Genomic DNA, 9,926 nt, shown 5'->3' on the forward strand with positions numbered 1-9,926 from the left:
GTGTTCAAGAGAGGATTGGATGTGGCACTTGAAGCCATGGCTTAGTTAGTCCTGAGTTGTTGGATGCTAGGTTGGACCTTGATGATCTCTGAGGTCTTTTCCAACCTTATTGATTCTATGATTCTATAGTAGCTGTAAAAACGCTTAAAAAATGTCAACTGCTACATAAACTAAGTTTGGAGAGATGTGAATTGTGGCAGCTATCAGACAGCCCAATACACAGCAGGCCACAGATGCCTTGCAGATCTAACATAAACCATTACAAGGATTTCAAACCTTGGTGTGTGGCAGTTCCATCCTTGATCTTCTGCTTCAGCAACAGCAGCACATTTTGACACCTTTTCAATATGATGTCCACTCTTCTGTCCCCCAGTTGTGTCCAAAAGGTCTTCAGATTATCTGCAAAGCAAATTTCTGTTTACAAGTCCATACAGCTTTCAGGGAATCTAAACCCACAAGCAGCTCCTGGCTAACCTTCTGAAAAAGCAATACTGAAAGTTCCCCCAGGGATCAGTGCTGGGGCCCCATGCTCTCTGCTGTCTTTAATGATGACCTGGATGAAGGGCATTGAGTCCATCATCAGCAAGTTTGCAGAAGACACCAAGCTGGGGGGCAGGGAGTTGATCTGTTAGAGGGTAGGAGAGCTCTGCAAGGGACCATGGCAGGCCTGGACAGATGGGCAGAGGCCAAGGGCAGGAGATTGAACACATCCAAGTGCCAGGTTCTGCACATTGGCCACAGCAACCCCAGGCAGTGCTACAGGCTGGGGGTCAGAGTGGCTGAGAGCAGCCAGGCAGAGAGGGACCTGGGGGTGCTGGTTGATGGTAGGCCTGAACATGAGCCTGCAGTGTGCCCAGGTGGCCAGGAGGGTTAATGGCATACCTGGCCTGCATCAGGAACAAGGTGGCCAGCAGGAGCAGGGAGGTCATTCTGCCCCTGGACACTGCACTGGTTAGGGCACACACCTTGAGTCCTGTGTCCAGTTTTTGGGCCCACCCCAGTCAGGAGGAGGGAAATAAGCAGATACAGGGCTCCTCATGCCAACTACCAGAAAAAAATCCTTGGGTGTTTCCTATAAAGGATCCTTAGTGCTGCTGGCTAACATCTTACATGTTCACCAGACAAGCAAGCCACAACTCTTATATTCTGGTTGTCATTTTCACACCAGAAGTGGTGCCAAAAATACATACTGCCTTCCCCTTTCCCTCCATAAATCCACACTGTACTACCTTCAATCCTGTCCTCCCTGGAACTGGCAAGGTCCTCCACTTCCAAACAGTCCCACAGTGCTGCAAGAATGACCATGGAAAGCAAGAGATCAGGTGAGAAATTAAAACTGGTTGTAGCTACTTAGTGTTCCAATATTTATATGAGTAAATCCTACAGCAGCCATCACTGAGCCCAGCCTGAGGAAACTGCCATCCTCCTTTCCAAGGGTCACAGTATCATAGAAATCAGTCAGGGTTGGAAGGGACCACAAGGATCAGCTAGTTCCAACCCCCCCTGCCATGGGCAGGGACACCCCACACTACATCAGCCTGCCCACAGCCTCAGCCAGCCTGGGCTTAAACACCTCCAGGGACAGAGCCCCAACCACCTCCCTGGACAACCCATTCCAGGGCTTCACCACTCTCCTGGGGAAGAACTTCCTCCTCACCTCCAGCCTCAATCTCCCCACCTCCAGCTTCATTCCACTGTCCTCCCATGTCTCCTCCAGACCTAGCTAAAAACACTCAAATGAAATAAGCCAGGTAAGGAAGTTTTACTTGCACAGGCCATTTCTTATTATTCCTCAAGTATGAAACTCTCACGAGATGAAGCCATAGTTTCTAGCACTTTCAGCTGAGCCTACATACTTTTCACTGCCTATTATGGAACAGTCTCAAGCTGCACCAGGGGAGGTTTAGGCTCAAGGAGAGGAAAAAGTTCTTCCCAGCAAGAGTGATTGGCCATTGGGATGTGCTGCCCAGGGAGGTGGTGGAGTCCCCATCCCTGGAGGTGTTCAAGAGGGGATTGGACGTGACACTTGGTGCCATGCTCTAGTCATGGGGTCTGTGTTGATAGGTTGGATTCGATGATCTCAAAGGTCTCTTCCAACCTAAGTGATCCTGTGACGATCTGCCTAATGACTGCTCAAAACATTGAAGCTTTTTTGACGCTTACTTCTTTTCTCTTCCATCTTCTGCCTGGAGGGCTGTTACACCCTCGGGAGTATCTGCGCTGTTCTCCTCGCCCTCCAGCCGCACCGCGGGGTCCGCGCGGGGTCAGCAGCCAGGAGCCGTGCTGCCGGTCAGGCCGGGAGCGCTGCGGCGGCGGACGGCGGCTGGCCAGCGGCGGACATGCAGCGCACCTGCGGCGCGGAAGAGCCTCCCGTGGGGGCGAGCCTCTGCTCAGGGGACACCCTGGGCTCGCTCTGCGACACTACTCCAGGCCTGGCCCCAGCACCTTCCAGCCGCCTCTAGCCAACATCTCTCATCTGATCTAGAGACGGAGAGGAAAATTAAAGTCATGCGGCGCCGACAAAAAGCGACACAAACCCCTCCCTGTCCTCCCAGGCGTGCGTTCCCCGGGGTGGAGCGATCAATGGGCCAAGGCCTGGGGGCGGTCGGGCCGCTCGCTCCCGCCGGGTGACAGCTCCCCCACAGCTCCGCACCCGGCGTTATTCACCACCGCAAAGCCAGAGAGCCCTGCTGAGGGGCGGCGCGGCCACCGCAAAGCCAGGGCCCTGCCAGCCGCCCTCTGCCTCGCTCGCCCCCGAGCCCGCCTCCGTTTAACGGTACCTGTGGGCGTCGCAGGGCCAGGCCCGGCCGCGCCGCGCTCCCCCCGCGCACCCAAGCGCGCCCCACGGCCGCCACCGCACACTGCACCAGCGCTGGCGGCCGCCGGGGGGCGCGGCGCCACCACCAGCGAGCCCAGCCCTCCGCCCTCTCTCCGCGCCGGGCTAGGGCGAGAGCACATGCGCACAGACTGCGGCCCGCCCCTGCGGCACAGGCGCCGCTGGTAGGCACCGCAGGGAGGCGAATCCTTACTGATTGGACGACGAACCTTTCGAGTTATAACTACGCCAGGGTCTGCCTCCTATGTATGCTCGAGGCGGGGCCGGGCGGCAGGAAGCGAATGGCTGTACGCAGGAGGCGGGTCGTTACGTAAGGACGCAACGCCTTTCTTTGTTGCTATTGGCTGCGGTCGGGGCGTTGCTACGCGCGGCGCTGGCCAATGAGGCTGCGCTGTAGCGGGGGCGGGGTGGGTGTGGCGCAGGGGAGGCCGTGCGGGCGCGGGGGGGGATGGGAGGCGCCGGCTGCCGCTGCCGCCTCGGGGCGCAGGGGCTGCCCTAAGCCCCTCGGTGGCGGGGGTCGCCTTCGTACGGCTTGGGTACTGTGGGAGTGCGGCTGCACAGCACTACCCGGTCCGGGAGGGCGAGAAGCAAGGTCCGGGTCAGGCAGCTGGCCTGCTAGAGCGGGTGTTAGGCTGCAGGAGCAGCGCGGCGGCTGTTCGGGGCCTGCCTGCCCTGAGGCGCTAGGGGATGCGGTGTCCGTCTGCAGCCTGGTGTGGGTGCGGAGTGAGGCAACCCGCCCTGCTTCCCCACACCTGTGGGGCTTCCCACAGCTGGCATAGAGGCTCGGCTGTCCCTGGGCCCCTGTGGGAAAGTTGTTTGGGTAAAGGGGTCCTGGGAGCTGGTTGAGCACAGTGGGGCTGAGCACGGAGATGGGGAGCAGGGCAGAATAAAAGCAAGTTACTGAGAGGCATTTGATCCTCTTGTTTCAGTCCAGCAAGTTAAGATACTTGGAAATTGAATGAGTTGTTTACCTTTATTGTTGGTTTCTGCCATGTGCCTTTGCTGGTTGCAGCTGTACCCCAGGAAGTGCTAAATCACTGCTGCCTTTGGGAGTCCAGGTGTGAAAATGAGTTCACATTGTACCATAGCATCAGTCAGGGTTGGAAGGGACCACAAGGATCAGCTAGTTCCAACCCCCCTGCCATGGGCAGGGACACCCCACACTACATCAGCCTGGCCACAGCCTCAGCCAGCCTGGGCTTAAACACCTCCAGGGACAGGGCCCCAACCACCTCCCTGCACAACCCATTCCAGGGCTTCACCACTCTCATGGGGAAGAACTTCCTCCCCACCTCCAGCTTCATTCCATTCCCCCTAGTCCTAGCACTCCCTGAGATCCTGAGCAGTCCCTCCCCAGCCTTCCTGTAGCCCCCTTCAGATCCTGGAAGGCCACAATGAGGTCACCTGGGAGCCTTCTCTTCTCCAGACTGAGCAGCCCCAACTCCTTCAGTCTGTCCTCACAGGAGAGGTGCTCCAGCCCCCTGCTCATCCTCCTGGCCCTTCTCTGGACACCTTCCAGCACCTCCCCATCCCTCTTGCAATAGGGGCTCCAGAACTGGAGGCAGGACTCCAGGTGGGGTCTCCCCAGAGCTGAGCAGAGGGGGAGAATCACCTCCCTTGCCCTGCTGGCCACACTTCTCCTGCTGCAGCCCAGGATCTGATTGGCTTTCTGGGCTGCAAGTGCACACTGAGAGCTCCTGGTGAGCTTCTCCTCCCCCAGCACCCCCAAGTCTCTCTCCTCAGGGCTGCTTTCCAGCCACTCCCTGCCCAGCCTGGATTTGTGCCTGGGATTGCCTCCACCCAGCTGCAGGACCCTGCCCTTGGTCTTGTTGAACCTCCTGAGGTTGGCTTGTGCCCACCTCTCCAGCCTGTCCAGGTCCCTCTGGATGGCCTCCCTTCCCTCCAGCCTGTCTGCTGCACCACACAGCTTGGTGCCATCAGCAAACCTGCTGAGGGTGCACTCAGTGCCACTGTCCATGGCACCCACAAAGATGTTGAACAAGCCTGGTCCCAGGAGTGATCCCTGAGGGACTGTGCTTGTCCCTGGCCTCCACTGGGACATGGAGCCATGGACAGCCACTCTTCGGGTGCAGCCATCAAGCCAGTTCCTTATCCATCTAGTGGTCACCCATCACACCCATGTGTCACCAGCCTGGAGCCCAGGCTGTGGTGTGGGACAGTGCTGAAGGCTTGTCCTTAACATTTTTCATGAGTGTAATTTCACAAGTGTCTGCATCATGGCTGGGTAAAGGAGAAGCAGAAATGAACCCACTCATGACAGGTGGGGAGGGTGGCTTGTCATCACTGTTTTTGTCACTTCTTTTTTTACCACCACTTTAAACTCTGGTGATAAACTCAGATAACTGTCAGAGCATTTCCAACCTTGTGGAAAATAAAAGTTTTTACTTAGCAAGTAGAGATTAGATTTAGCTATGGAGGAATGCTGTGTTTACATGGCTCAGAGCCCTGGTCAGGCCCTAGATCCTCCAAAAGGTTTTGATGTCCATCTGCTTTGCACCTTATAAAACCTTTTCAATGTTTTTGTAAGCATGCCTGCATCTCTGCCTGTCTGAAGTGCACTGATGAGCCCATGAGCACTGCCTAACTCCAGAGAGAAAAGACATCTAACAGTGTTGGGAACAGGGTGGCTATGCATTACTGGTATGCAGAATTAGGCTAGAATAGAATTAGAATAGAATAGAATTAGAATAGAATTAGGATAGGATAGGATAGGATAGGATAGGATAGGATAGGATAGAATAGAATAGAATAGAATAGAATAGAATAGAATAGAATAGAATAGAATAGAATAGAATAGAATAGAATAGAATAGAATAGGACAGACCAGACCAGTTCAGTTTGGAAGAGACCTTCAAGATCATCAAGTCCAACCTAGCACCCAACACCATCTGATCAACTCAACCATGGCACCAAGCACCCCATCCAGGCTCTTCCTAAACACCTCCAGTGATGGTGACTCCACCACCTCCCTGGGCAGCACATTCCCATGGCCAATCTCTCTTTCTATGAGGAATTTCTTCCTAACCTCCAGCCTAAACCTCCCCTGGCACAGCTTAAGACTGTGTCCTCTTGTTCTGGTGCTGGTTGCCTGGGAGAAGAGACCAACCCCCACCTGGCTACAACCTCCCTTCAGGGAGTTGTAGAGAGTGATAGGTCTCCCCTGAGCCTCCTCTTCTCCAGGCTAAGCAACCCCAGCTCCCTCAGCCTCTCCTCACAGGGCTGTGCTCCAGACCCCTCCCCAGCTTTGTTGCCCTTTTCTGGACACCTTCCAGCAGCTCAACATCTTTCCTAAACTGAGGAGCCCAGAACTGGACACAGGACTCAAGTTGTGGCCTAACCAGTGCAGTGTACAGGGGCAGAATGACCTCCCTGCTCCTGCTGGCCACACTGTTCCTCATGCAGGCCAGGATGTCATTGGCCCTCTTGGCTGCCTGGGCACACTGCAGGCTCATGTTCAGCCTACCATCAACCAGCACCCCCAGGTCCCTTTCTGTCTGGCTGCTCTCAGCCACTCTGACCCCAGCCTGTAGCTCTGCATGGGGTTGCTGTGACCAAAGTGCAGCCCCTGGCACTTGGACTTGTTGAATGCCATCCTGTTGGACTCTGCCCATCTGTCCAGTCGGTCGAGGTCCCTCTGCAGAGCCTTTCTGCCCTCTCACTGACCAACATCTGCTCCTCACTTGGTGTCATCTGCAAATTTGCTGATGACTGACTCCACCCCCTCATCCAGATCATCAATAAAGCTATTGAACAGGCTGGGGCCCAGCACTGATCCCTGGGGCACACCACTGGTGCCTGGCTGCCAGCTGGCTGTGGCACCATTCACCACCACTCTCTGGGCTCAGCCTCCAGCCAGTTCCTAACCCAGCTCAGAGAGCTGCTGTCCAAGCCAGGGGCTGACAGCTTGGCCAGGAGTTTGCTGTGGGGTACAGTGTCAAAGGCCTTGCTGAGGTCCAGGCAGACCACATCCACAGCCTGCCCCACATCCACCAGGCAGTCACCTGGGCATGGAAGGAGATCAGGTTGGTCAGGCAGGACCTGCCCTTCCTAAATCCATGCTGTCTGGGCCTGATCCCTTGGCCATCCTGTAAGTGCTGTGTGATTGCACTCAGGATGACCTGTTCCAGGATCTTGCCTGGCACTGAGGTCAGGCTGCCAGGCCTGGAGTTTGCAGGTCTGACCCTTCTTGTGGCTGGGCACCACGTTGGCAGCTTCCAGTCTTCTGGGACCTCTCCAGTGAGCCAGGACTGGTGGGAAATGATGGAGAGAGGCTTGGCCAGCTCATCTGCCAGCTCTCTCAGCACCCCAGTTATTTTAAACTACTACTTCCTTGTACACTTTCCCTTCCTTAAGTGCCTTCTAAATGACCTTCTGAGTTTACTCACATGCTTTGACACCACGTGCTAGGCAATCAGTGATATGGAGATGATCCAGCAATCTCATAATGGGTGTTGTGACATGATCATGGTCAGATACCAGGCTTCTGTGTGTCTGCTTGCCTGATGTGGTCAAGGTGATGGCTTGAGTGGGGTTTTGTGATGTGAAGGTGGCATGGCCTTCGTGGTCATGGCCAGCAAATCAGCCTTATTTTGAGCAATATCTATTGGAAATATAAGTGCTAGGAATCTGACCATGATGATGGGTGTTCATGGGTGTTCTTGGAATCACTCAGTGGCATTATCCTGCAGCACTGAGGAATACACATAGAATAGACCAGAATGGAATGGAATGGAATGGAATGGAATGGAATGGAATGGAATGGAATAGAATAGAATAGAATAGAATAGAATAGAATAGAATAGAATAGAATAGAATAGAATAGAATAGAATAGAATAGAATGGAATGGAATGGAATAGAATAGGAGTAGACCAGACCAGGTTGGAAGAGACCTTCAAGACCATTGTGTCCAACCTCTCACCCAACACCACCTAATCAACTAACCCATGGCACCAAGCACCCCATCAAGTCTCCTCCTGAACACCTCCAGGGATGGTGACTCCACCACCTCCCCAGGCAGCCCATTCCAATGGGCAATCACTCTCTCTGTGTAGAACTTCATCCTAACCTCCAGCAGGAGCAGGGAGCTCATTGTGCCCCTGTACACTGCACTGGTTAGGCCACACCTCGAGTCCTGTGTCCAGTTCTGGGCTCCTCAGTTTAGGAAGGAGGTTGACTTGCTGGAACGAGTCCAGAGAAGAGCAACAAAGTTGGTGAGGGGTTTGGAACACAGCCCTGTGAGGAGAGGCTGAGGGAGCTGGGGTTGCTTAGCCTGGAGAAGAGGAGACTCAGGGGTGACCTTATTGCTCTCTACAGCTACCTGAAGGGAGGTTGTAGACAGGCAGAGGTTGGTCTCTTCTCCCAGGCAGCCAGCACCAGAACAAGAGGACGCAGTCTCAGGCTGCGCCAGGGGAGGTTCAGGCTGGAGGTCAGGAGGAAGTTCTACACAGAGAGAGTGATTGCCCATTGGAATGGGCTGCCTGGGGAGGTGGTGGAGTCACCATCCCTGGAGGTGTTCAGGAGGAGACTTGATGGGGTGCTTGGTGCCATGGGTTAGTTGTTTGGGTGGGTTGGATTGGTTGATGGGTTGGACTCAATGATCTTGAAGGTCTCTTCCTACCTGGTTTATTCTATGTATTCTATGTATTCTAAACCTCCCCTGGCGCAGCCTGAGACTGAGAGGCAGCCCTTTGGCTCTGAGCAAGCTGCTGGAGCTTATTCCCTCTGCCATAGCAGGATGGCACTCTGTTTCAGCTGGCACTTGTCAGTGGGCACTCACTGCTGAGGTTCACAGTGGTCAATCACAACAAGAACTACCCTGAGAAAGGAGAGTGGGGGAGAGCTGACGCTGTCCTTGGAGGCTGATGCAAAGAATCTACTGGAATGAAATGTAGGAATGACTGACATCTGACTTTTGGATTCATGCCTGTGTAAATGTGCTTTAGGACAGTGGGACTGGCAATGCAGTTTTGCATATGCTGGGAAGTGCAGGTAGGCATGCAGTGAAAAGGCAGCACTGGTGTAATCTGCTCTCAAAAGCTTTCATTAGCAACTGGGAGCAGTGGCAGAACCTGGAAGCACATGCAGGCATGCCTCAGGGGAAAGAGAAGTTAGTTTATTTTGCTTGTGGTCTGAAACAAAAGGAATGGGAAGTATGTCTTAAACAGAGGTACATGACTATAAAGAAGCAGTTCTGAAACATACCTGAGTTTCCTTGGTGTAGAACTGCAAGACAGGCTTCCTGCCACATAGCAGCAGATTCTGCCAGTGAGAGTCATAGAATCATAGAATCAATAAGGTTGGAAAAGACCTCAGAGATCATCAAGTCCAACCTGACACCCAACACCTCAGGACTAACTAAACCATGGCTTCAAGTGCCACATCCAAACCCCTCTTGAACACCTCCAGGGCTGGTGACTCCACCACCTCCCTGGGCAGCACATTCCAATGGAAATTACTCTTTCTGGGAAGAACTTTCTCCTCACCTTGAGCCTAAACCTCCCCTGGCACAGCTTGAGACTGTGTCCTCTTGTTCTGGTGCTGGTTGCCTGGGAGAAGAGACCAACCCCCACCTGTCCACAACCTCCCCTCAGGTAGTTGTAGAGAGCAAGAAGGTCTCCCCTGAGCCTCCTCTTCTCCAGGCTTAGCAACCCCAGCTCCCTCAGCCTCTCCTCATAGGGCTGTGCTCCAGACTGTAAACTCAGTTCTTCCCAACCTTGTTAGGTGGCAGAAGCTCACAGCCTGTGCTGATCCCTGTTACAAGAGGGATCTGGAGGTGCTGGAAGGTGTCCAGAGAAGGGCCAGGAGGATGAGCAGAGGGCTGGAGCACCTCTCCTGTGAGGCCAGACTGAAGGAGTTGGGGCTGTTCAGTCTGCAGAAGAGAAGGCTCCCAGGTGACCTCATTGTGGCCTTCCAGGATCTGAAGGGGGCTCCAGGAAGGCTGGAGAGGGACTGCTGAGGATCTCAGGGAGTGCTAGGACTAGGGGGAATGGAATGAAGCTGGAGGTGGGGAGATTGAGGCTGGAGGTGAGGAATGATATGATACAATGATACTAAGAAATAGAAGGCACA

General features: G+C 54.3%; 1 long non-coding RNA gene across 1 annotated transcript; it reads right to left on the bottom strand.

Annotated features, from left to right (window-relative positions):
* Positions 1 to 335: 335 nt before the first annotated feature.
* Positions 336 to 2,928, bottom strand: LOC137459852 (uncharacterized). The gene is made up of 4 exons (XR_010992533.1): positions 2,781 to 2,928; positions 2,164 to 2,481; positions 1,230 to 1,289; positions 336 to 399 (listed from the first exon to the last, which is right to left on the bottom strand). It is a non-coding gene; the product is annotated as an uncharacterized lncRNA (long non-coding RNA).
* Between the last annotated feature and the right edge of the window lie 6,998 nt (positions 2,929 to 9,926).

The sequence above is a fragment of the Melanerpes formicivorus genome, unplaced genomic scaffold (assembly GCF_026170545.1).
Source record: "Melanerpes formicivorus ecotype bairdi unplaced genomic scaffold, bMelFor1.0.p_v2 SCAF_425, whole genome shotgun sequence".
Classification (NCBI taxonomy): domain Eukaryota; kingdom Metazoa; phylum Chordata; class Aves; order Piciformes; family Picidae; genus Melanerpes; species Melanerpes formicivorus.